The sequence below is a fragment of the Triticum aestivum genome, chromosome 7D (assembly GCF_018294505.1).
Source record: "Triticum aestivum cultivar Chinese Spring chromosome 7D, IWGSC CS RefSeq v2.1, whole genome shotgun sequence".
Taxonomy (NCBI): domain Eukaryota; kingdom Viridiplantae; phylum Streptophyta; class Magnoliopsida; order Poales; family Poaceae; genus Triticum; species Triticum aestivum.
In genome coordinates this window covers 592,651,696-592,679,059 of record NC_057814.1, presented here as the reverse complement: position 1 = coordinate 592,679,059, position 27,364 = coordinate 592,651,696, and the positions used below count along the sequence as shown (strand labels likewise).

The 27,364-nt window shown below is 46.8% G+C and overlaps 1 non-coding gene and 1 pseudogene across 1 annotated transcript; both read left to right on the top strand.

Moving 5' to 3' along the window:
- LOC123170228 (probable GTP-binding protein OBGM, mitochondrial) overlaps positions 1 to 24,923 on the top strand; it is a 69,631-nt pseudogene extending 44,708 nt beyond the window's left edge.
- A 491-nt stretch (positions 24,924 to 25,414) lies between these two features.
- Positions 25,415 to 25,487, top strand: TRNAK-CUU (transfer RNA lysine (anticodon CUU)). The gene has a single exon. It is a non-coding gene; the product is annotated as a tRNA-Lys (tRNA).
- Positions 25,488 to 27,364: the final 1,877 nt, after the last annotated feature.

The following is a 27,364-nucleotide window of genomic DNA, read 5'->3' as shown; positions in this document are numbered from 1 at the left end:
GTCCGAAGAGGCGGCACGCGTCTCCGGGGTGTGGCCCCCCTCACGGACGGCGATGACACAGTAGTAGACGTTCTCCGGTAACGATGCGGCGTGAATATTATTAAATACTCGGAGCGCGATAAAATCATGAGTTTTTTACACGACGTGGGCACATGTGCTATAGGACTGATGGTAATTTTTCATAATTTTTGGTGATGGAGAAGTATCTGAACACTTCCCTCTCCGCGGATTGCTCTTCGCATGTCTACGACTGTGGCTGGCGGCCTCCGGGGGCTAGCACATGCCGCCAAATCTTGCATTGGCGGCCTCTCACAAGTCTGGAAGTGTTGTGGCGGTTGCAAACGCCCGACACGTGTCTCCGGGGTGTGCCACCCTCACGGACGGCACCGCCGCCGGCACCTGGAGGAGGGAAACGGACACGTCGGGTCTACACGGATGGGATCTTGCTGTGGCTTTGGCCCGGATGTTTCTCCAAAGTGTTCCTATGGGCTGACCTAACACAACCGGGTGGAGAGTTCCACTGGTCAAAGCCCGTCCGTGCAAAGTCAAAGGGCTAGATCCCGTGGTCAAACGCTACCGGGTTAGGCGGGATGGGGGCCCTGGGGGGTAGCAATGCCACCCGGAGCATCGCACCAGGCCCTCATACATGCCGTACGGTGTGGTGGCATGTCCGAAGAGGCGCCACGCGTCTCCGGGGTGTGGCCCCCCTCACGGACGGCGATGACACAGTAGTAGACGTTCTGCGGTAACGATGCGGCATGAATATTATTAAATACTCAGAGCGCGATAAAATCATGAGTTTTTTACACGACGTGGGCACATGTGCTATAGGACTGATGGTAATTTTTCATAATTTTTGGTGATGGAGAAGTATTTGAACACTTCCCTCTCCGCGGATTGCTCTTCGTGTGTCTACGACTGTGGCCGGCGGCCTCCGGGGGCTAGCACATGCCGCCAAATCTTTCGTAGGCAGCCTCTCACAAGTCTGGAAGTGTTGTGGTGGTTAACGCCCGGCACGCGTCTCCGAGGTGTGCCCCCCCTCACGGACGGCGCCGCCGCCGGCACCTGGAGGAGGGAAACGGACGCGTCGGGTCTACACGGATGGGGTCTTGCTGGGGCTTTGGCCCGGTTCTTGCTCCAAAGTGTTCCTATGGGCTGACCTAACACAACCGGGTGGAGAGTTCCACTGGTCAAAGCCCGTCCGTGCAAAGTCAAAGGGCTAGATCCCGTGGTCAAACGCTACAGGGTTAGGCGGGACGGGGCCCAGGGGTAGCAATGCCACCGGAGCATTGCACCGGGCCCTCATACATGTCGCACGGTGTGGTGGCATGTCCGAAGAGGTGGCACGCGTCTCCGGGGTGTGGCCCCCTCACGGACGACGATGACACAGTAGTAGACGTTCTGTGGTAACGATGCAGCGTGAATATTATTAAATACTCGGAGCGCGATAAAATCATGAGTTTTTTACACGATGTGGGCACATGTGCTATAGGACTGATCGTAATTTTTCATAATTTTTGGTGATGGAGAAGTATCTGAACACTTCCCTCTCCGCGGACTGCTCTTCGCGTGTCTGCGACTGTGGCCGGCGGCCTCTGGGGGCTAGCACATGCCGCCAAATCTTGCGTAGGCGGCCTCTCACAAGTCTGGAAGTGTTGTGGCGGTTGCAAACGCCCGGCACGCGTCTCCGGGGTGTTCCCCCCTCACGGACGGCGCCGCCGCCAGCACCTGGAGGGGGGAAACGGACGCGTCGGGTCTACACGGATGGGATCTTGCTGTGGCTTTGGCCTAGACTTGGTCTGTCATCTCGCGATGACATGCACTAACACGGAGAAGCAATTATTCACCGTGGACTACACCCTCTCGGTGCCCATCAACGCCCTAGACCGTCGGGGCCACCGGAGGGGTGCCGGTCTCTAGAACCGGGCGAGGCCCATCATTTGAAAAAGAAAACACAAGACGGTAATTATGATGTGCTAAGGTTGTTTGCCAAGCATGGAAGAAAAAACAAAAAAAAGTATAATACATATTATGGAGAATGCACAAGAAGGATGCTTTACCGAGAGTTCCTCTCGGAAAATGCAGCCATTGTCGAGTGCTGCTGGATGACCCTCGGTAACTACTGTCGGTGCGGCTCTCGAAAAAGCCCCCGAGATCTAGGTTAAGACTTTTACCTAGTGTCGCTAAAAGTTGGCTCTCGGAAATATTTCCCGCGGGGACTTATGCAAAATTTCTCCCTCGTGCGCGCTCACTCCTCTCTTCTCTCTCTGTTTCTCTCGCCCCCGCCCCCTCTTTCCGCCGCCGCCCCTCTGTGTCGCCGCCCCATCCGGCGAGCTCTGCCGCCGCCGCCACTGGAAGTGCCTCCCCCGACCCCTCCACCTCCACCGAGCCCCCCACCGCCACCTCCACCGAGCTCGTCCACCGCCACCATCTCGGCCAAGCTTCACCGAGCACCACCGGCGCGGCATCCCCTCCACTGAGCTCTACCACGTCCGGCATCCACCTCCGCCGCCGCCCCCCTGCCCCGTTGGTGAGCCTCTACTCAATCTCCTTTTTTTGAAATAAAAGGGGTTCCCCCCCTCTCCATTACAACAAAAGGTGTATATATATGCATAGTGAATAATGTGTGTGAGTGTGTGCTTTGTATGTGTGTGTGTCAGTGAGTGATGTTGGTGTATGTGTGCATATATAATGAATGTTTTTTTATATTTAGGTGTGTATATATGTGCATATATAATGAATGGTGTATGTGAGTGTTTGTGTGGGAGAGGGGTGCTATTGATGTGTGTGTGCATGTGTGAGTGAGTGTGTGATGTGTGTGTATGGATATGTGAGTGTGTTTGTGTGTGGGGGGTGAGTGAGTGAGTGTTATTGATGTTTGTGTGTTTGACATATGATTGACACAACTTCATTCTTTCATGCAGGACATGCATCTATTTTGACAATAGAGAGAGTGAATTCCGTTGCACGCTTCAAGGGTAATCTCTTCCCGTTCATGTGTAGGTTTCCATTATTTGTAGATCACCTAAATAGTCGCGTAACCTAGTGAAGGAAATATGCCCTAGAGGCAATAATAAAGTTATTATTTATTTCCTTATATCATGATAAATGTTTATTATTCATGCTAGAATTGTATTAACCGGAAACATAATACATGTGTGAATACATAGACAAACAGAGTGTCACTAGTATGCCTCTACTTGACTAGCTCGTTAATCAAAGATGGTTATGTTTCCTAGCCATAGACATAAGTTGTCATTTGATTAACGAGATCACCTCATTAGGAGAATGACGTGATTGACTTGACCCATTCCGTTAGCTTAGCACCCGATCGTTTAGTATGTTGCTATTGCTTTCTTCATGACTTATACATGTTCCTCTGACTATGAGATTATGCAACTCCCGTTTACCGGAGGAACACTTTGTGTGCTACCAAACGTCACAACGTAAATGGGTGATTATAAAGGTGCTCTACAGGTGTCTCCAAAGGTACTTGTTGGGTTGGCGTATTTCGAGATTAGGATTTGTCACTCCGATTGTCGGAGAGGTATCTCTGGGCCCACTCGGTAATGCACATCACTATAAGCCTTGCAAGCATTGTGACTAATGAGTTAGTTGCGGGATGATGTGTTACGGAACGAGTAAAGAGACTTGCCGGTAACGAGATTGAACTAGGTATCGAGATACCGACGATCGAATCTCGGGCAAGTAACATACCGATGACAAAGGGAACAACGTATGTTGTTATGCGGTCTGACCGATAAAGATCTTCGTAGAATATGTGGGAGCCAATATGGGCATCCAGGTCCCGCTATTGGTTATTGACCGGAGACGTGTCTCGGTCATGTCTACATAGTTCTCGAACCCGTAGGGTCCGCACGCTTAACGTTACGATGACAGTTTTATTGAGTTTTGATGTACCGAAGGAGTTCGGAGTCCCGGATGAGATCGGGGACATGACGAGGAGTCTCGAAATGGCCGAGACGTAAAGATCGATATATTGGACGACTATATTCGGACTTCGGAAAGGTTCCGAGTGATTCGGGTATTTTTCAGAGTACCGGAGAGTTACGGGAATACGTATTGGGCCTTATTGGGCCATACGGGAAAGAAGGAAAAGGGCCTCAAGGGTGGCCGCACCCCTCCCCTTGGTCTGGTCCGAATTGGACTAGGGAAGGGGGGCGCCCCCTTCCTTCCTTCTCTTTTTCCCTTCCTCTTTTCCTATTCCATATGGGAGGTGGAATCCTACTAGGACTAGGGAGTCCTAGTAGGACTCCACACTTGGTGCGCCCCCTCCTAGGGCCGGCCTCCTCCTCCCTTTCTCCTTTATATACGGGGGCAGGGGGCACCCCATAGACACAACAATTGATCCTTGAGATCTCTTAGCCGTGTGCGGTGCCCCCCTCCACCATATTACACCTCGATAATACCGTTGCGGAGCTTAGGCGAAGCCCTGCGTCGGTGGAACATCATCATCGTCACCACGCCGTCGTGCTGACGAAACTCTCCCTCAACACTCGGCTGGATCGGAGTTCGAGGGACGTCATCGAGCTGAACGTGTGTAGAACTCGGAGGTGCCGTGCGTTCGGTACTTGATCGGTCGGATCGTGAAGACGTACGACTACATCAACCGCGTTGTGATAACGCTTCCGCTGTCGGTCTACGAGGGTACGTGGACAACACTCTCCCCTCTCGTTGCTATGCATCACCATGATCTTGCGTGTGCGTAGGAAATTTTTTGAAATTACTACGTTCCCCAACAGTGGCATCCGAGCCTGGTTTTATGCGTTGATGCTATGCACGAGTAGAACACAAGTGAGTTGTGGGCGATATAAGTCATACTGCTTACCAGCATGTCATACTTTGGTTCAGCGGTATTGTGAGATGAAGCGGCCCGGACCGACATTACGCGTACGCTTACGCGAGACTGGTTTCACCGTTCGGAGCACTCGTTGCTTAAAGGTGACTGGCGGGTGTCTGTCTCTCTCACTTTAGTTGAACCGAGTGTGGCTACGCCCGGTCCTTGCGAAGGTTAAAACAGCACCAACTTGACAAACTATCGTTGTGGTTTTGATGCGTAGGTAAGAACGGTTCTTGCTAAGCCCGTAGCAGCCACGTAAAACATGCAACAACAAAGTAGAGGACGTCTAACTTGTTTTTGCAGGGCATGTTGTGATGTGATATGGTCAAGACATGATGTGATATAATGTGTTGTATGAGATGATCATGTTTTGTAACCGAGTTATCGGCAACTGGCAGGAGCCATATGGTTGTCGCTTTATTGTATGAGATGCAATCGCCATGTAATAGTTTTACTTTATCACTAAGCGGTAGCGATAGTCGTAAAAGCAATAAGTTGGCGAGACGACAACGATACTACGATGGAGATCAAGGTGTCGAGCCGGTGACGATGGTGATCATGACGGTGCTTCGGAGATGGAGATCACGAGCACGGTGCTTCGGAGATGGAGATCACAAGCACAAGATGATGATGGCCATATCATATCACTTATATTGATTGCATGTGATGTTAATCCTTTATGCATCTTATCTTGCTTTGATTGACGGTAGCATTATAAGATGATCTCTCACTAAAATTTCAAGATAAAAGTGTTCTCCCTGAGTATGCACCGTTGCAAAAGTTCTTCGTGCTGAGACACCACGTGTTAATCGGGTGTGATAGGCTCTACGTTCAAATACAACGGGTGCAAAACAGTTGCACACGCGGAATACTCAGGTTAAACTTGACGAGCCTAGCATATACAGATATGGCCTCGGAACACAGAGACCGAAAGGTCGAGCGCGAATCATATAGTAGATATGATCAACATAGTGATGTTCACCATTGAAACTACTCCATCTCACGTGTTAATCGAACATGGTTTAGTTGCTTTGGATCACGTAATCACTTAGATGATTAGAGGGATGTCTATCTAAGTGGGAGTTCTTAAGTAATATGATTAATTGAACTTAAATTTATCATGAACTTAGTCCTGATAGTATTTTGCAAATTATGTTGTAGATCAATAGCTCGCGTTGTTGCTTCCCTGTGTTTATTTTGATATGTTCCTAGAGAAAAATTATGTTGAAAGATGTTAGTAGCAAAGATGCGGATTGGATCCGTGATCTGAGGATTATCCTCATTGCTGCACAGAAAAATTATGTCCTTGATGCACCGCTAGGTGACAGACTTATTGCAGGAGCAGATGCAGACGTTATGAACGTTTGGCTAGCTCAATATGATGACTACTTGATAGTTTAGTGCACCATGCTTAACGGCTTAGAATCGGGACTTCAAAGACGTTTTGAACGTCATGGACCATATAAGATGTTCCAGGAGTTGAAGTTAATATTTCAAGCAAATACCCGAGTTGAGAGATATGAAGTCTCCAACAAGTTCTATAGCTAAAAGATGGAGGAGAATCGCTCAACTAGTGAGCATGTGCTCAGATTGTCTGGGTACTACAATCGCTTGAATCAAGTGGGAGTTAATCTTCCAGATAAAATAGTGATTGACAGAATTCTCTAGTCACCATCACCAAGTTAGTAGAACTTCGTGATGAACTATAGTATGCAAGGGATGACGAAAGTAATTCCCGAGCTCTTCGTGATGCTGAAATCGACGAAGGTAGAAATCAAGAAAAACATCAAGTGTTGATGGTTGACAAGACCACTTCAAGTGTTGATGGTTGACGAGACCACTAGTTTCAAGAAAAGGGCAAAGGGATAGAAGGGGAACTTCAAAAAGAACGGCAAGCAAGTTGCTACTCAAGTGAAGAAGCCCAAGTCTGTACCTAAGCCTGAGACTAAGTGCTTCTACTGCAAAGGGACTGGTCACTGGAAGCGGAACTACCCCAAGTATTTGGTGGATAAGAAAGATGGCAAAGTGAACAAAGGTATATTGGATATACATGTTATTGATGTGTACTTACTAGTGTTTATAGCAACCCCTCAGTATTTGATACTGGTTCAGTTGCTAAAGAGTAGTAACTCGAAAACGGGAGTAGCAGAATAAACAGAGACTAGTAAAAGGCGAGGTGACGATGTGTGTTGGAAGTAGTTCCAAGATTGATATGATCATCATCGCACACTCCCTATACTTTCGGGATTAGTGTTGAAACTAAATAAGTGTTATTTGGTGTTTGCGTTGAGCATGAATATGATTTGATCATGTTTATTGCAATACGGTTATTCATTTAAGTTAGAGAACAATTGTTGTTCTGTTTACATGAATAAAAACCTTCTATGGTCATACACACCAACGAAAATGGTTTGTTGGATCTCGATCGTAGTGATACACATAATCATAATATTGAAGCCAAAAGATGCAAAGTTAATAATGATAGTGCAACCTATTTGTGTCACTGCCGTTTAGGTCATATTGGTGTAAAGCGCATGAAGAAACTCCATACTGATGGGATTTTGGAATCACTTGATTATGAATCACTTGATGCTTGCGAACCGTGCCTCATGGGCAAGATGACTAAAACGCCGTTCTCCGGAACTATGGAGAGAGCAACAGATTTGTTGGAAATCATACATACAGATGTATGTGGTCCGATGAATATTGAGGCTCGTAGCAGGTATCATTATTTTCTGACCTTCACAGATGATTTGAGCAGATATGGGTATATCTACTTGATGAAACACAAAGTCTGAAACATTTGAAAAGTTCAAAGAATTTCAGAGTGAAGTGGAAAATCATCGTAACAAGAAAATAAAAGTTTCTACGATATGATCGTGGAGGAAGAATATTTGAGTTACGAGTTTGGCCTTCAGTTAAAACAATGTGAAATAGTTTCACTACTCACGCCACCTGGAACACCACAGTGTAATGGTGTGTCCGAACGTCATAACCGTACTTTATTGGATATAGTGCAATCTATGATGTCTCTTACCAATTTACCACTATCGTTTTGGGGTTATGCATTAGAGACAGCTACATTCACGTTAAATAGGGCACCATCAAAATCCGTTGAGACGACGCCTTATGAACTGTGGTTTGGCAAGAAACCAAAGTTGTCGTTTCTTAAAGTTTGGGGTTGCGATGCTTATGTGAAAAAGTTTCATCCTGATAAGCTCAAACCCAAATCGGAGAAATGTGTCTTCATAGGATACCCAAAGGAGACAGTTGGGTACACCTTCTATCACAGATCCGAAGGCAAGACATTCGTTGCTTAGTATGGATCCTTTCTAGAGAAGGAGTTTCTCTCGAAAGAAGTGAGTGGGAGGAAAGTAGAACTTGATGAGGTAACTGTACCTGCTCCCTTATTGGAAGTAGTTCACAGAAATCTGTTCCTGTGACTTCTACACCAATTAGTGAGGAAGTTAATGATGATGATCATGTAACTTCAGATCAAGTTACTACCAAACCTCGTAGGTAAACCAGAGTAAGATCCGCACCAGAGTGGTACGGTAATCCTGTTCTGGAGGTTATGTTACTAGACCATGACGAACCTACGAACTATGAAGAAGCGATGGTGAGCCCAGATTCCGCAAAATGGCTTGAGGCCATGAAATCTGAGATGAGATCCATGTATGAGAACAAAGTGTGGACTTTGGTTGACTTGCCCGATGATCGGCAAGCAATTGAGAATAAATGGATCTTCAAGAGGAAGACGGACGCTGATAGTAGTGTTACTATCTACAAAGCTAGAATTGTCGCAAAAAGGTTTTCGACAAGTTCAAGATGTTGACTACGATGAGAGTTTCTCACTCGTATCTATGCTTAAGTCTGTCCGAATCATGTTAGCAATTGCCGCATTTTATGAAATCTGGCAAATGGATAAACAAAACTGCATTCCTTAATGGATTTATTAAAGAAGAGTTGTATATGATGCAACCAGAAGGTTTTGTCAATCCTAAAGGTGCTAACAAAATATGCAAGCTCCAGCGATCCATCTATGGACTGGTGCAAGCATCTCGGAGTTGGAATATACGCTTTGATAAGTTGATCAAAGGATATAGTTTTATACAGACTTGCGGTGAAGCCTGTATTTACAAGAAAGTGAGTGGGAGCACTACAGCATTTCTGATAAGTATATGTGAATGACATATTGTTGATCGGAAATAATGTAGAATTATTCTGCAAAGCATAAAGGAGTGTTTGAAAGGAGTTTTTCAAAAGAAAGACCTCGGTGAAGCTGCTTACATATTGAGCATCAAGATCTATAGAGATAGATCAAGACGCTTGATAAGTTTTTTCAATGAGTACATACCTTAATAAGATTTTGAAGTAGTTCAAAATACAACAGTCAAAGAAAGAAGTTCTTGACTGTGTTACAAGGTATGAAATTGAGTAAGACTCAAAGCCCGACCACGGCAGAAGATAGAACGAGAATGAAAGTCATTCCCTATGCTATGGCCATAGGTTCTATAAAGTATGCCATGCTGTGTACCAAATCTATTGTATACCCTACACTAATTTTGGCAAGGGAGTACAATAGTGATCTAGGAGTAGATCACTGGACAGCGGTCAAAATTATCCTTAGTGGAATAAGGAAATGTTTCTCGATTATGGAAGTGACAAAAGGTTCGTCGTAAAGGGTTACGTCGATCCAAGTTTTGACACTAAATCTAGATGACTCTAAGTCTCGGTCTAGATACATATTGAAAGTGGGAGCAATTAGCTAGAGTAGCTCCGTACAGAGCATTGTAGACATAGAAATTTGCAAAATACTTACGGATCTGAATGTGACAGACCCGTTGACTAAAATTATCTCACAAGCAAAACATGATCACACCTTAGTACTCTTTGGGTGTTAATCACATAGCGATGTGAACTAGATTACTGACTCTAGTAAACCCTTTGGGTGTTGATCACATGACGATGTGAACTATGGGTGTTAATCACATGGTGATGTGAACTATTGATGTTAAATCACATGGCGATGTGAACTAGATTATTGACTCTAGTGCAAGTGGGAGACTGAAGGAAATATGCCCTAGAGGCAATAATAAAGTATTATTTATTTCCTTGTATCATGATAAATGTTTATTATTCATGCTAGAATTGTATTAACCGGAAACATAATACATGTGTGAATATATAGACAAACAGAGTGTCACTAGTATGCCTCTACTTGACTAGCTCGTTAATCAAAGATGGTTATGTTTCCTAGCCATAGACATAAGTTGTCATTTGATTAACGAGATCACCTCATTAGGAGAATGACGTGATTGACTTGACCCATTCCGTTAGCTTAGCACCCGATCGTTTAGTATGTTGCTATTGCTTTCTTCATGACTTATACATGTTCCTCTGACTATGAGATTATGCAACTCCCGTTTACCGGAGGAACACTTTGTGTGCTACCAAACGTCACAACGTAAATGGGTGATTATAAAGGTGCTCTACAGGTGTCTCCAAAGGTACTTGTTGGGTTGGCGTATTTCGAGATTAGGATTTGTCACTCCAATTGTCGGAGAGGTATCTCTGGGCCCACTCGGTAATGCACATCACTATAAGCCTTGCAAGCATTGTGACTAATGAGTTAGTTGCGGGATGATGTGTTACGGAACGAGTAAAGAGACTTGCCGGTAACGAGATTGAACTAGGTATCGAGATACCGACGATCAAATCTCGGGCAAGTAACATACCGGTGACAAAGGGAACAACGTATGTTGTTATGCGGTCTGACCGATAAAGATCTTCGTAGAATATGTGGGAGCCAATATGGGCATCCAGGTCCCGCTATTGGTTATTGACCGGAGACGTGTCTCGGTCATGTCTACATAGTTCTCGAACCCGTAGGGTCCGCACGCTTAACGTTACGATGACAGTTTTATTGAGTTTTGATGTACCGAAGGAGTTCGGAGTCCCGGATGAGATCGGGGACATGACGAGGAGTCTCGAAATGGCCGAGACGTAAAGATCGATATATTGGACGACTATATTCGGACTTCGGAAAGGTTCCGAGTGATTCGGGTATTTTTCGGAGTACCGGAGAGTTACGGGAATACGTATTGGGCCTTATTGGGCCATACGGGAAAGAAGGAAAAGGGCCTCAAGGGTGGCCGCACCCCTCCCCTTGGTCTGGTCCGAATTGGACTAGGGAAGGGGGGCGCCCCCTTCCTTCCTTCTCTTTTTCCCTTCCTCTTTTCCTATTCCATATGGGAGGTGGAATCCTACTAGGACTAGGGAGTCCTAGTAGGACTCCACACTTGGTGCGCCCCCTCCTAGGGCCGGCCTCCTCCTCCCTTGCTCCTTTATATACGGGGGCAGGGGGCACCCCATAGACACAACAATTGATCCTTGAGATCTCTTAGCCGTGTGCGGTGCCCCCCTCCACCATATTACACCTCGATAATACCGTTGCGGAGCTTAGGCGAAGCCCTGCGTCGGTGGAACATCATCATCGTCACCACGCCGTCGTGCTGACGAAACTCTCCCTCAACACTCGGCTGGATCGGAGTTCGAGGGACGTCATCGAGCTGAACGTGTGTAGAACTCGGAGGTGCCGTGCGTTCGGTACTTGATCGGTCGGATCGTGAAGACGTACGACTACATCAACCGCGTTGTGATAACGCTTCCGCTGTCGGTCTACGAGGGTACGTGGACAACACTCTCCCCTCTCGTTGCTATGCATCACCATGATCTTGCGTGTGCGTAGGAATTTTTTTGAAATTACTACGTTCCCCAACACCTAGGTGTCTCCCGTTCGGAAGGGTTGTATCTATAAATATGCAAGTCTTTGCATATTTATAACCTCAACTCTTTCGAATTGTCCACGTTTTCCATGGGCAACCCGAGGATGTGTAGGCGGGTCGTTTTCATGATGTACTTAGATCAGAGACAGAATTTCGACAGTGTCTCCTTGTTGTTCTCTATATACACATCCTCTTGGCTTATTGCTGAGACGTGTATTTCGAGAATAGCGGGGAGGTGCTGCCGAAATTTTGTCTCGGGTCGGAGTACGTCATGAAAGCGGACCCAGCCTACACATTCTCGGGTGGGATTAGGACCTATCTTTACCTATTACATAGCTCAGTGCATGTCGTAAAACTTGATGGAACCACTTGTTACATAAAAAATTATGTGTGTGTTTCACTTTATATCAGAGGATGGAAGAACGTGAGTGGATGTACACCGGACATCCCAGCATGGAGGGTATGACCCCTGAGTGGAGGTCGAAGACCAATGATTTCCTGGAATTAGTATTTGCTGGAGAAACGCCAGTTCGTGGAATTTGGTGCCCATGCACGGAGTGTGATAACCAGACTGAAAGAGATAAGATTACTATGAGTAAACACTTAGGCAAATATGGGTTTACGCCAGGCTATTACCGGTGGATCTTTCACGGTGAGACAGAGCAGTCCAGGGCGGAGGTGGTGCGACAACACACCGGCGAATATGATACTCGGATTGAAAACCTATTAGGTGACATCCGCCGTGCGGATCCGCGGGAGGACCCGAACTCCGAGGAGCCGCCGAAAAGCCCTAAAGAGTATCATGCAGCTTTGTTTGCGGCACAAAAACCCCTTCACGCCCATACAGAGGTTACTCAACTAGATGGCATTGCACGCCTAATGGCCCTGAAGGCAAACCATAACATGAGCATAATTTGCTTCAATGAGTTATTGTCAGTTATTGCTAGCCTGTTGCCTAAAGAAAATATATTGCCAAAGAACATGTACGAGTCGAACAAAATCATCGGTTCACTTAAGATGCCGTATGAGCAAATACATGCTTGTCCAAATGGATGCATGTTATTTAGAAATGAACATCAAGATACGAATTATTGTGTCAAGTGCAAATCCTCTAAGTATATTGAGGTAAGAGATGATGATGGTAGCAAGAGGCAGCTCACAATTGTCGTCAATATCCTTCGATATCTTTCATTCAGAGAAAGGATCCATAGGCTTTATATGACCGAGGAAACTGCCCAATATATGAGATGGGTCGCCGAAGGGAAGATGTACAATACAAAAAGGATGCAACATCCACGGGATGGTGAAGCATGGAAGAAATTTGTTGAAATTCATAAGAAAACAGATGACTGGAAGAGTGTAGCTGTTGGGATAACAACCGACGGGTTCAATCCATATGGTTTGATGGCTGCCATATACAGTTGTTGGCCATTATATGTTATCTCCCTGAATCTGCCCCCTGGCGTTTGCATGCAACGACATCACATGTTCCTGACGTTGATAATTCCAGGTCCTAACTATCCCTGGAAGCATATGAGTGTGTATGTGGAGCCATTGGTGGACGACTTACTTGTTGCTTGGAACAACGGGGTCCGGACATACGATGCCGTTTCAAAGAAGCACTTCAATATGCATATCTGGTACCACACATCGCTACATGACCTACCGGCACGTGCGATATTTTGTGGTTGGTGTGTAAAGGGGAAGTGGCCTTGCCCAGTGTGCCGACAGCGTGTGACTTTCATTTGGCTGGCTAAGGGTCACAAGTATGTATGCTTTGACCAACATCGGCAGTTCCTTCGTCTTGATCACCCATACAGACAAGACGTTATGCACTTCCAAAAAGGTATTATTGTTGATGACCCACCACCACCTATTATGACCGGTGCCCAGCTTAAGGATGAGTTAGATGCTCTCGAGGAAAAGCTCGATGGGAAAGGTTTTGTGGGATATGGAGAGACACGCCAGTGGACTCACATTCCAAGCTTATGGAGGCTCCCTTACTTTAAAGATCTTCTACTTCCACACAACATTGATGTAATGCACACTGAAAAGAATATTGCGGAGGCCTTACTCGGCACGCTCCTCGACACCGAGAAGTCAAAGGATAACATTCAGGCTAGGATCGATCAAGCCAAACTATGCAACAGGCCAAAATTAAATTTGGTGCCTCGTGCAAAAGGTAATTCTTGGAAGAAGCCACCAGCCCCTTTCACCCCTTCAATGCCCCAAAGGAAGGAAATTCTCCAATGGATTGTGAACAACTTGTACTTCCCTGATGGATATGCAGCTAATATAATGAGGGGAGTGAATATGGCTACAAAGCGAATAGGAGGCCTCAAGAGTCATGACTACCATGTATGGCTTGAGCGGATAATGCCTGTGATGATTCGAGGGTATGTCAGAGAGGATATTTGGCGAGTGCTGGCGGAGTTGAGCTACTTCTTCCGTCAGCTTTGTGCCAAAGAACTAGATTATGAAGTGGTTGCAAAGTTGGAGGAACAAGCACCTGAGTTTCTATGCAAGTTAGAGATGATATTTCCACCAGGTTTCTTTAATCCGATGCAACATATGATCTTACATCTCGCGTATGAGGCTAGAATAGGAGGACCTATGCAGTTCCGATGGCAGTATGCACCTGAACGGGAGTTCAAGCATCTTCGTGGGAAATGTAAGAATAAAGCCCGCATTGAAGCCTCCATAGCCGAGGCACACCTGAACGAGGAGGTGGCCACGACCACGAAAAAGTACTATCATGACACTATTTAGACTAGGTTAAATCCAGCTCCTCGTTACAATGAAGAACCCACCAGTAATGTTTCCGACCTTAGCCTCTTCGAAGGCCAAGGTGGCAAAGCAAGTGGACTGAAGCCCAAGAACTTTTCACCTACTGAGTGGTCGACTATTATGATCTATGTCTTGACCAACATGGAAGAAGTGCAACCGTACATAAAGTAAGTGTAGAACACCTTTATTGACAACTACTCACTAGTCTTGAGTTCTAACTCGAATTCTTCCCATTGCTAGGGAATTCCAGAACGAATTCTGGAAGCTACCACGGCCTCCTAGCGACGAAGAATCAGCAGACCTTCTTGAAGATACCAATGCTGATGGCGGTTTCATTTCTTGGTTCTCAAGAAAAGTAACTTTTCTAACTTTATGTTACTTCAAGTTGATCTTACTTGCCGGTAATGCTTCCACTAATGAACCAGACAATCTCCTATTAATCTTGTAGGCATATCAGGAGGTTGATATGGACGCCAAAGTGAGAGAAGTAGCCAAAGGTTTTGAATACGAGGCCAAGTCATTTAAGGCTTATGACATGAATGGGTATCGCTTCCACACTGATAAACACACGCGTGAGAGGCCCAACCGAAGGTCAATAAATAGTGCGGTCTATTGTCTAGGGACAGATGGACGTCACTACTATGGAACCATCAAAGAAATTTATGAGCTGCAGTATTGTGGTTTACAAGGAGTGAAGCCCATCGTATTCAGATGCAGCTGGCTCAATCCTGAGAAAGTGAGACGAACCCCTAGTATTGGCTTTGTCGAAGTTGAACGAGCATCGAAATATGCAGGAAATGATGTCTATATTATGGCTCAACAGGCTACACAAGTGTTTTTTCTCCCATACGCGTGCACATCTACGGAATATATCGATCTCTTGAAGTGGGATGTCGTGTACAAGGTACCCCCGCGTATCAAGGTACCTACCCCAAACAAGGACGATTACCATATAAACCCTAACACATACGAGGGAGAGTTCTTCCAAGAAGTAGACACTAACAAAGACGAAGATGATGCAGAGGAAGATGATGGCGTGCATCACGAACATGATGCTATGGAACATGAGGCCATGGATGACATGGAAGTAGATAATGCAGAGGACGAATACGAGGATGTTTCTGACCCTCGAGATTTGGCATTACTTATGCGATGGCATATGGGGATAGATGAGGATGAGGGCCCCCTGAAGACTTTGAGGATGAATGTATGAACGGGCGTGATAGCGATGATGAAAGCTCTGATCCAAATGTTGCACCTAATATTGACCCTTATTTCTAACAACTCCATGTAATTGTGTGAGAAGTCTATGTATGTGTGTCACAACTCTATGTATTCGTGTGTGTGTGTAACAACTCTATGTATTCGTGAGTGCAACAACTCTATGTATTCGTGTGTGCAACAACTCTATGTATTTGTGTGTGTAACAACTATATGTATTATTGTGACAATTCCATTTATTCTTCATATGTGATATATTTATTGTATTTACATCAAGTTGTATCATCTGTACTAACTAGTTTTTTCTTCTTCGTATCAGGTGATTGAAACATGACAGGTAGCAACAAGATTCCAAAGGAAAGTTTGAAAAAAGTGAATGATCTGTACAATGATTAACTTGCTCGGCCGGTGAAAGCGGTGGCCGCTCCTTCATCGGTTGCCACAACCGCCAAGAAGGCGAAAGGATTGGCGGGTCTAGACACCCGTCCGACAAAACGTGCAAAACAAGGTCGAGTACCACGCGGGGGAGGAGTAGGAGGCGGACGAGGTGGAGGCGGACAAGGAGGGGGAGTAGGTGAGGCAGGAGGAGGAGGCGGACGAGGAGGCAGACGAGGAGGAGGAGTAGGTGAGGCAGGAGGAGGAGGCAGACGAGGAGGGGGAGTAGGTGAGGCAGGAGGAGGAGGTGGACGAGGAGGGGGAGTAGGTGAGGCAGGAGGAGGAGGTGGACAAGGAGGGGGAGTAGGTGAGGCTGGAGGAGGAGGCGGACGAGGAGGCAGATGAGGAGGGGGAGTAGGTGAGGCGGGAGGAGGAGGCGGACAAGGAGGGGGACGAGGGGGACAAGGAGGGGGAGTAGGAGGGGGAGTAGGGGGGCGAGGAGGGGGAGTAGGTGAGGCGGGAGGAGGAGGCGGCGGACGAGGAGTACGTAAAGCAGCCCAGAGTAGAGCACCTCTTTTCTCTCCTCGACCCTCTGATGCAGTGCTTCACCGTGCTCAGGAGGAGGAAACAGAGGATGGGGATGCGGCGTGTGAGGAGGAGGACGAGGAGGATTTTGCGGAGGAGGTGGTGGAGGATGAGGAGGAGGAGGTGGTGGAGGACGACGCCGCCGAGAGGAGGCTGGTTGTTCGTCAGGTTTCTGAGGGTGGGGATGGACCCTCACGGGTGACAGAGCACCACGAGGTGAGCGGTTCGCAACCGAGCGGTTTGACTATCAGCACTACTTCCAGAGGGAAAGTGTGGCTGTGTGGTCCTTCAAAGCTTCCAAGACGTCCATATGTGCATAGAGACGTGTTGCTTAAACCAATGGGAGAGAAGTAAGTGGTTATCTCGACTCATCCCATATAAATTGTACCTTTTGTCATTTCGTCATATATAATATGACTTCACTCTTCGTAATGCAGAAGCTTAGTAAAAGGTGGTGAGAGGTGTCTGCCACGGTTGCCGAGTGGCATCATTGGGGGTCTTTGTAGGTTAAATTATCCTGGATTGGTCACTTTGCCGAACGGTATCATTGAGCCAGCTTGTTCATGGGATCACTACAAACTTGCACCGGATTTCCTCGATATGCGTCAGAGGGTTTATGATAACAGAGCCATGCGAGTGGTCAACGATTTCTGGGTAAGTCCTTTCAAACACCTAAATGTCAATACCAAAAGGTTTAAATTTGCCATAGCCATGATTTAACCCTTCTCACATGTATGCATGTTTGTAGGATTTCTATACATGCGTTGAGGGTCAGAAGGATCGTGCAAATGTGGTGGTTGAGAATATTGCCAAGAAACTAGTCCACGACATGCACTATGAGGAGCGCGTCCGGTTAGTGGTCAAGTATCACGCGAACTATCTCAACCATAGGATTTCCAAACATGAGGCTCGAGGGACGCATCTTTCACGAGACAATTACTTCAAGGCAAGTGACAATGGATGCTTGCTATTCCCTACATTACCGCAAAATTAGAATCCCTACTAAGATGTATTTGTTTAATTTACAGGTGATTCCTCGGTGGTGCTCTGACAAACGTCCGTGCTGGGAGAAGATCGTCGAACGGTGGACAGATCCAGGGTGGCAGGATGAACACAAAGCAATATCTGAACGGCGTAAGTTGTTGGGGGTCGAGGACACCGTCAAGGCAACCTCACCATCCCAGGTGTCGTCTCAAAACATGTAGGCAACCACATCCTTTTCTTTTCATCATGTTCTCTTTCATTTGTGAGCATTCCCTTGATTGTTTGGATCGCTTTCTTTTGCAGAAAGAAGACACTGGCAAGGATATCACTTACTTTGAGGCATGGACCATCAAACGTACCAAAGACGACAAGGACAAGGACCCTCTCCACCCGGAGAGGGACTGGATCAGCTCTAAAGCCCGGTCAGATGGAGAGAACTACACCAAAAAAATTGAAGGAGACGTACGGGCCTGACGCTGATCCTCACGTGCTACCGTTTGACCCTCTTGTGGCCATTGCCGCGGCAGTCGGTAGACCGAATGGCCGGATGGCGGTTCACCTTGATTCTGTCATAACCTCCTCCCTTCCGAGAGTCAACACGCTCCGTGCTATGAGTACTAGCTCTACTCCTACCGTAGAGCGTCACTTACCACATTCCGTGAGCATTATTGAGGATATTCAGGTCAGTGCTTCTTCATTGATCCTTCATGGTCCTGCATATTTGCATTTCAACATGAATGACATTTGCATTGCCATATTGTAGACTCGACTGATTGACACCGAGAAAGAACGAGATGAAAACCGGGCCAAGCTAAAGGCACAAGATGATCTAGTGAAGTCTTTAAAACATATGGTGGCCAATCTTTATTCCATGCAAGGCCAACCAGTGCCAGAGATGCCACCGACGCCAGAGTGGAACATTGTGAGTTTCGTTCAAACTATTTCTATCACCATTTTCGGCATTACCATATGCATTCATCTCACTATTGGGTCAATCCATCACAGCTCAACCCATCACAAGGGTCGAACAATGTTCCGGTAGTTCCACCTCAAGTTGGTGGAATTGGGGCAGCAAACGGAATGATGCCTTCTAATGTTGATGTTATCACTCCGGTTGATGGAGTTGGGGCAGCAGACGGAATGATGCCTTCTAATGTTGATGTTATCACTCCGATCTCCAAAATCACGTGAACTTCATGTTATGTTATGTTTGAAAATGTTCCTTGTATGTTGAGAACTCTTGCATCTTGAGACTTGTAAACTTGTGGTAGTCGAGTGTCTTCACTACTATTTCACCTTTTATGCACTATTGCTTTTATGTGGAATGTTTTTCAGAATCAATCATTGCTTCTTTTGTTCAATGATGCCTATATGTGACATGTTCTATGTGTGATGAACTATAAGCTGCTGCTGTATATGTTTCGCTGCAGGAAAGAAACAGAAACAGGAAAAAAAGGCTCCTGGGTACACCATTACCGTGGGTGGCTCTCGGCAATGGCTGTGAAACTGGACCAGAATGCACCCTTTACCGACCAACCAGTAGAACCTGACACCTTTACCGAGACGCCTATCGATATACGATAATAACCTGTGGTGCCCCTGACAACTTTACCGAGAGGTGCTCTCGGTAAAGGGAAAAGGATTGCCGAGGTCGGCTCTCGGCAAAGTTGGCCCTCGGCCTGTTCTCATGGTCCCACATGTCAGGAGGTAACACGTGTCAGCCTCCTAGTGGTTCTCTTTGCCAAGAGGGGCTCTCGGCAAAGTTGGCCCTCGGCCTGTTCTCGTGGTCCCACATGTCAGGAAGTGACACGTGTCAGCCTCCTACTAGTTCCCTTTGCCGAGAGGGCCTCTCGACAAAGTTGGCCCTCGGCCTATTCTCGTGGTCCCACATGTCAGGAGGTGACATGTGTCAGCCTCCTACTGGTTCCCTTTGCCGAGAGGGCCTCCCGGCAAAGTTGGCCCTCGGCCTGCTCTCGTGGTCCCACATGTCAGGAGGTGACACGTGTCAGCCTCCTACTTGTTCTCTTTGCCGAGAGTGGCTCTCGGCAAAGTTTGCCCTCGGCCTGTTGTCATGGACCCACATGTCAGGAGGCAACACGTGTCAGCCTCCTACTGGTTTTCTTTGCCGAGAGTTGCTCTCGGCAAAGTTGGCCCTCGGCCTGTGGTCGTGGGCCCACATGTCAGGAGGCGACACGTGTCAGCCTTCTAATGGTTCCCTTTGCCGAGAGTGGCTCTTGGCAAAGTCGGGGCTTGGCCTGTTGTCGTGGACCCACATGTCAGGACACGACACGTGTCAGCCTCCTAGTATTTCTTTTTGCAGAGAGTGGCTCTCGGCAAAGTTTACGTGGTCCCACATGTCTGGAGCTAACGGACTTATCCGTTAGCTGCTTTATTTTGCCGAGACGGGTTGTTTAGCTCTCGGCAAAGGCTTTGCCGAGTGCCCGTGTTATGGCTCTCGGCAAATTCCTGTTTGCCGAAGAGGTGTACGCCGGGTGGCTTTTGCCAAAGGTGACACTCGGCAAAGGCGTTGCCGGCGGTTTTTGGGCCTTTGCCGAGTGTCCGTGGCACTCGGTGTATAGGGCGATTCCAGTAGTGTCTGCACTATGTCAAAATGATTCTAATAGCCGAAGTTATTTTCTGCTACTTTGTATAGTTTTCATGCGCCCAGAATTTCTTTATTCACAATAAAATATTGCAGGTGGCGATGGAGGAACAGGTGGTAATGTCATTCTTGAGTGCTCAAGATCTGTCCGGGATTTCAGCAACTTGCAACATCACACGTTATGCTTTTGGTATCATCATATTTTGTGTTTCGGTATGAGATATATAGATGCCATGCGCTCTTTGTTTTGCTAGATGCATGATCCCTCTTCTTAAAAGAACTAATCTCTTGGTGTAAATTCTTAGCTTGTGTATATTATTGAGTTAAAAGCTCACCCTTACTTGTGTCGGACTTAAGACTAAGAGTGACTTGTTACACTGCAACTTAATATCACATTGAGCCTTTGCAAATGAAGAAGATTCTGCAGAATTTATACTTTTCCGTGTCATGGTTTTACATTTATTTACTTTGTGTTTCCAGAAAGCAGTCCGAGGAGGCAATGGACTTTCTAAGAAACAGATAGGGACAAGAGGTCCTGACAAGGTTACCAGAAATATATGTACATTATGTACATACATATGCATTTCGCATTTACTAAGTCCCTTTTCGAAATATATAACCTTCTCTTCGTGTGTCTGACAGGTCGCCCAAGTACCAGTTGGCACAGTGATTCATCTAGTCCGAGGGGAGCAACCATCTTTCATCGTAAATAAACCAACCAGATCTCTAGATCCCTGGGATATCCCAAATGTTGCGGATGACTCTGCAGACAGTTCCACTCAGAAGAACAAAGATGGCATTAGTGGAAATGAAGCTGAAAGAGAAAGTAGCAATCAGTGGGGTAAGGCAAACATGCTCCAAGACTGGGTTTTCGAACGCTGAAGATAGCGATGCAAGTAGCATTCAACATCAGGTCGAGTTGGATGAAAATGATCAGTTTGATGACGACGATGAAGGATTTTGGGAGGATGAAGACGAGACGGAGGAAGAGGCTCTAGATGCAGATGAGGAGAGGGGGGAAGATGACATATAGTATTCTGTTGCTGAAATGACAAGACCTGGGCAACGGTTGATCGTGGCACAAGGAGGGGAGGGTGGACTAGGGAATGCTTCTATAGGCAGGGACGTCCATCTATCCAAAGGAAATAGACAAGAGGAGGTAGCCCGTTTAAGTAGTAGACAGCCAGGAACAGAGTCTTTTCTTATCTTAGAACTAAAGAGCATTGCTGATGTTGGCCTTGTTGGTTTGCCTAATGCCGGAAAGAGCACACTTCTGAGTGCTCTCTCTAGGGCTCGCCTGGAGATCGCTGACTATGCATTCACCACTATAAGGCCCAATATTGGTAGCCTGACCTACGAAGATTACTTGTCAGTGAAAGTTGCTGACATACCTGGTCTTATCAAAGGTGCCCATGAGAACCGTGGCCTGGGTCATGCCTTCTTGAGGCACATTGAGCGCACCAAAGTTCTGTCCTATGTGCTTGACCTGGCAACAACACTCAACGGTAGGAAGGGTATCCCACCATCGGAGCAGCTGCGCGATCTGGTCGTGGAGCTAGAGCATTACCAAGAAGGCATGACAAGGCGGCCATCGTTGATTGTCACAAACAAAATAGACGAAGAGGGAGCTAACGCAATGTATGAAGTGTTAGATGTGTATAGTCCCTTTTCGGTATATCCCTATTGTATAAGGGTTTCTTGCACTTTACCTCACATGTATATGTAATGGCCTTTGGCCCTCAGTGAATGTTAGTTGCTGATTATCCAACATGGTATCAGATGCCAGGTTAGCCCCTTCCTCCCGCACGATGGAACTCCATGCGCCTCGTATCTAGCCTGCCCGTCTCCGGCCACCTTCTCTGTGGCCCTGAACGGCTCTGCCTCTTCTCCGTCAGGCTTGTCCAGCCGCCCCCGGCCCGTCCCGCTACCTCGCTGCCTCCTCTTCGTCCAGCCCATCTGCTCGGCTACTGCTCCACCCCGCCGCCTCAAGCTCGTCCTGCGGCCGGCCGCTCCCTCGCACCTCCTCAGCTGACCGGCTAGGCCGCTCGCCTCCGCAGTTGTCCGGCCAGGCCAGGCCGGATCTGCTTCCCACTGCTGCCATCAGCCCCCGGCCTCTGCTCGCCTAGCAGAGCGAGCGGGCGGGCATGCATGTGAGCGCCAGGCCACTCGATCCCGTTTCGGACGGGCCGTTCCCCTCTTCCAGCGAGCGGGTCCTGGATCCCGCGAGTGTGTGCTCGATCCCTCGATCCAGATCGGGAGTGCTTGATCCCTCGATCCAGATCGGGACTTTCTGTTCTCGTTGACTTCCAAAAAAAGAAAAAGGAAGAACAAGCCCCTCATGTCTTCTTTGGGCTATGTCGATGTCCCTCGGTGCTCGGTGATCTTTGATGGCACCAACTATGCTGAGTTCGCCGGTTTCATGCGTATCCATATGTGCGGTCTTCTGCTGTGGGGAGTTCTCTCTGGCGAGGTCCCCTGTCCGCCATGCCCGGTTGCTCCCCTGGCTCCTACCCCGCCGACACCGCCAGTTCTTGCTGCTAATGCTTCTCAGGCTGATCGGGATGCAGCCAAGGCGCTTGATGATGCTGTGGTTGATGCTTATGATCAGCAGGTATCTGCTTATTCGGATGCTCTCTCCGTCTACTGCGATGATCTTTCTGCTTACACTCAGTGGTGCAATGATGATGCTCGGGCAGCTGCCGTTCTTACTGCGATTGTCCTTCCTCAGTTTGCTTCGGAGTTCATGGTCCTCGGCACCGTTGCAGCGATGTGGTCTTATTTGTGTCAGCGATACCAGCCCTCTGGTGATGCTCTCTACTTATCTGTGGTTCGTCAGGAGCATGCTCTCCAGTAGGGTGACTCTTCTGTTGCTGAGTTCTACTCACAGAGTTCTGCCATCTGGCGTCAGCTTGACTCTCTTCGGACAGCTGTGTGTGGAACTTACCGTTGCTGCCAGACTACTCGATCTGACTTGGAGTTCTAGAAGTGGGACCGCAAGCCCGAGCCCCTGTGTCGTCTGCTCGTCTCACTTCTCCACCGGTCATGCCCACACCTTCAGGGGGGTGGGTCGCCCTCCTTATGTTGACAAGGGTCGGTCTCGCCGTGACACCTTCTGTGACTACTGCTCCAGGCCTGGTCACCCAGAGTTTGATTGTCACCAGAAGCAGCGCAACCAGAGGCACTCCTCTTCCAGTGGGACTCCTGTGTCGTCATCGACTCCGTCACTCACTGACCAGGACATTGTGCGGCTCAAACGCCTTCTGGCTTCCTCTGGTTCCTCATCGACGGGTTCTGCTGCTGCTGTGACTGCTTTCACCACTTCATCACCGCCGGCATCTACACCGTCAGGTACATCTTCGTGGGTTCTGGACTCTGGAGCTTCCTTTCATATGTCTTCTGATTCTTCAGCTTTGTCTTCTCTTCGCCCTCTTGATTCTCCTATTAATGTTCTTATTGCCGATGGCACATCTCTTCCTGTTGCTAGTCGTGGCTTTCTTTCCACTCTGTCCTTTTCTGTTCCTAGTGTTTCACATGTTCCTCGCCTTACCATGAATCTTTTTTCTGCTGCCCAACTTACTGATTCTGGTTGTCGTGTCATTCTTGATACCGATTCTTGCTCCATTCAGGATCGTCGCACCAAGACTTTGGTTGGTGCTGGCCCCCGGCACCGTGAGTCAGAGGGCCTTTGGGAGGTTGACTGGCTTTGTGTTCCTTCCACTGCCACCACTTCTGCCAGCTCTCATGCCCTTGCTGCCTCCTCGTCCGCGTCCTTCCAGCAGTGGCATCATCGCCTTGGTCACATCTGTGGCTCTCGCTTGTTGTCATTAGTGCGTCAGGGCCTCTTAGGGTCTCTATCTGGAGATGTTTCTTTACCTTGTAATGGTTGTAGACTTGGCAAACAGACTCAACTACCTTATCCTACCAGTGAGTCAGTATCTCAGCGTCCTTTTGACTTAGTTCATTCTGATGTCTGGGGTCCTGCTCCCTTTGATTCGAAAGGTGATCATCGCTACTATGTTTTGTTTATTGATGATTTCTCTCGCTACACTTGGCTCTACTTCATGAAATCTCGTAGAGGTTCTCTCTATATACAAACAATTTGCTGCCATGGTTCACACCCAGTTTTCCACGCCTATTCGTACTTTTCGTGCTGACTCCGCTAGAGAGTTTATCTCCCAGCTGTTGCATGGTTTTCTCGCGGAACAGGGTACTCTTGCCCAGTTCTCATGTCCTGTGTTAATGCCCACTTTGCTTCGTGGCACATCGGTGTGGATGCCCACTTTGTGCGTGCTGCTGTGCAGGATCAGACTCTCGCTCTCCACTATGTGCCTTTGAGTTACAGTTGGCAGACTTCTTCATGAAGGCACAGACTCGAGCACAGCATGGTTTTCTTCTCTCCAAACTCAGTGTTGTTGATCCACCATGAGTTTGAGGGGGGGAGTTAGATGTGTATAGTCCATTTTCGGTGCATCCTCATTGTATAAGGGGTTCTTGCACTTTACCTCACATGTATATGTAATGGCCTTTGGCCCTCAGTGAATGTTAGTTGCTGATTATCCAACATGAAGAACTGAAGAGGAGAGTGCAAGGTGTTCCCATATTTCCAGTGTGTGCCATGTTGCAAGAGGGAGTACCTGATCTTAGAGTTGGCCTGAGAGACCTTATGGATGCTGCCTCGGATCCACAAGGCGTTGATTTGAGCAAAATTACTGTAGACTAAAAGGCTGTGCCCCTTGGATACCGTCATGTTGGAGAAGAATTGCTCTCCGAAATTTTTCCCCTTGAGTGCTGTCTGCTTACAGATGGAGTGTAGATCTGTGTTGCAAAAGCTGCTCAAATTTTCTGTGTTGCAGAATAGATCATCCAGTGTTTTAGGAAATTCAGTGTAACTGTAATAATAACTAATGGTAACAAAAAGGTTCATTCAAGTGCTATTTCTAGTGTCTGAAACATTAATATGCCTTTTTGTGGAAACCTATGACCAAGAATTTGATTGAAACCTCTAAGGCGTAATCTGCTTTGTTTCTCAATCAAAAAGTCATCGTCTCATTGGATTTTCATTGTTGGTGACTGACTGGTGTCTGCTGAAACTTGCGTCAAAGTTGAGCCACTGTCGCAATGTCTACTTATTTTAAGTCATTTCAAGGACTTGGCGTCTACTTTTGCGAGCGCAGAGAAGGAATATGATGCTCAAAAATGAAATTCAAGCAAGCCCGTCTAGCTCAGTTGGTAGAGCGCAAGGCTCTTAACCTTGTGGTCGTGGGTTCGAGCCCCACGGTGGGCGATTGTTATTTCCTTTTTTTTTGCCTTACAGCTCTTGACTTGTTTCCATTCACCTCATGTTGCTGAAGTTGTTTTTATTACCACTCTTGTTGGCTCTGTTTTGGACTGCTCTTAAAATTCTTCACCAGATTCTTGTCACCTCAGTTTTTTCTCAACATGTACAGCTGCAAAGCTCATGGTAAAATGTTGCAATCAAGTTTTGTGCTGGAGATCGAAGAAAAGAAGTGCCCAAAATTTCTCTATTTGAGCTCCTACACTAGGTTTGAAAATGCAATAATCTGTTTTGCCAAATTAATTTAGATTTGGCGATTTTGAAGTTGGTAAAGTGTTAACCTGTCGGTATCTTGCCATCCCAGAGATATGCGTGCATGCTTGTTTAACATGCATTCTCACGACAAGTATTTATGAAGCTTGTTGGTTTAGTTAGTAATATATGTGTCGTGTAGTCGTCCTTGGTTGTCTCATATTAATTTGCCACACATAACAGTCAGGTTGGTAAGAAATTTTGTACTGGAATTTCCTTATTGTTATCCAAATAGCTCCAAATTAAGTTACTGTTTTAAACTTCACTTTAGTGTATCGGCTCATAGTTGAAGATGAACCCATGCATAAGAGTTGTAATGTAGGTACTGTTGTCGGTCATTGTCACCACTCCATAAAACCTCATGAAACATGCCAGCATCAATTGTTTGATCATGAACGAAAGTGGTGACATCATCAGCGCTTCTGCTGGCATGATATTTGCTCGCACTTTACCTCCTAGTTCAATGTTTTACTTTTATCCGTAGTAACCAAAATTCTTCTGATTGAGCTACTGCACATGTTTATTTCTCATGATGAAATGAATGCCAAGCGATCTTTTGCTCTGCTTTAAGTGATTGAATTAACTGCTTATATCCTGCACCTGAAGCTTCTCTGTCTAATTGCAAACATGGTTTCTGCAGGACTGGCTCTGTCGCCGTGAACAATTTGATGCTGTCATCGTCTCATCGACGCTGCTAATGTTGGCCTTTACTATAGTAAAGATTTCAGTTTTTCTCAGGTAAAAGGAATGTTGTCCTGCAAAGCAATAATTCTGTAAATGATACAGTTGATCTTGGCATGAAGGCATAGAAACACGGCTAACACTCAACCCATGCGTCTGTTGTAGGTGAACTCTGTTGTAAATGGCATACAGAGAATAATCAAGTCAAAGAAACCGCCACTTATAGTTTTGCATAGGAGCCGAGTAAATGGTGGTCCTGCAAAAGCTCCACGCAATCAGAAGCTTATACAAAGTTGGCGAAATGCTGGAGCACTATATGCCACTCCTCCTGGTTCCAATGATGATTGGTGAGGCCACTGTTTTTTCCTTGCTTAGCATAACAGTTGGGAAAAAACATTATTGGCTGCATCACTTAACTAAGCTAAGCTGATAGAAGTAGGCTCTAATGAAGCAAGCATTGTGCTGTTTACAATATTTATTTTGTAAATCTCAATAGATAATGCTGAGAGATGGCGAGGCAGTGATTTGTGATATGACTGCTCTCCCATTTGATGAATTTATGTTTTTTGGCCCTGAGTTGTTCTTTATGTTTCCACCTTTGCAAATCGTTCATCTCTTCTGCTGCGGGTATTGGCTGTATGCAGCTGTCAGCTGCCGTTCATTGCTTGTTACGAACGATGAGATGCGGGATCACTTGTTTCAACTGATCGGCACTAGTTTCTTCCCCAGATGTCTCGAAGAGAAGCACCAGGTATGTTTTTCATTGGAGAACCCAACACATCTAAAGCCCTGGCTTGGTGTCGCAAGTATAAGTTGTGGATCCTCCGAGTTATCTGCTTGAAAAATTCCGATCCAAAGAACCCTGGGAAACTCTATGCAGGTCAGGCTAATGT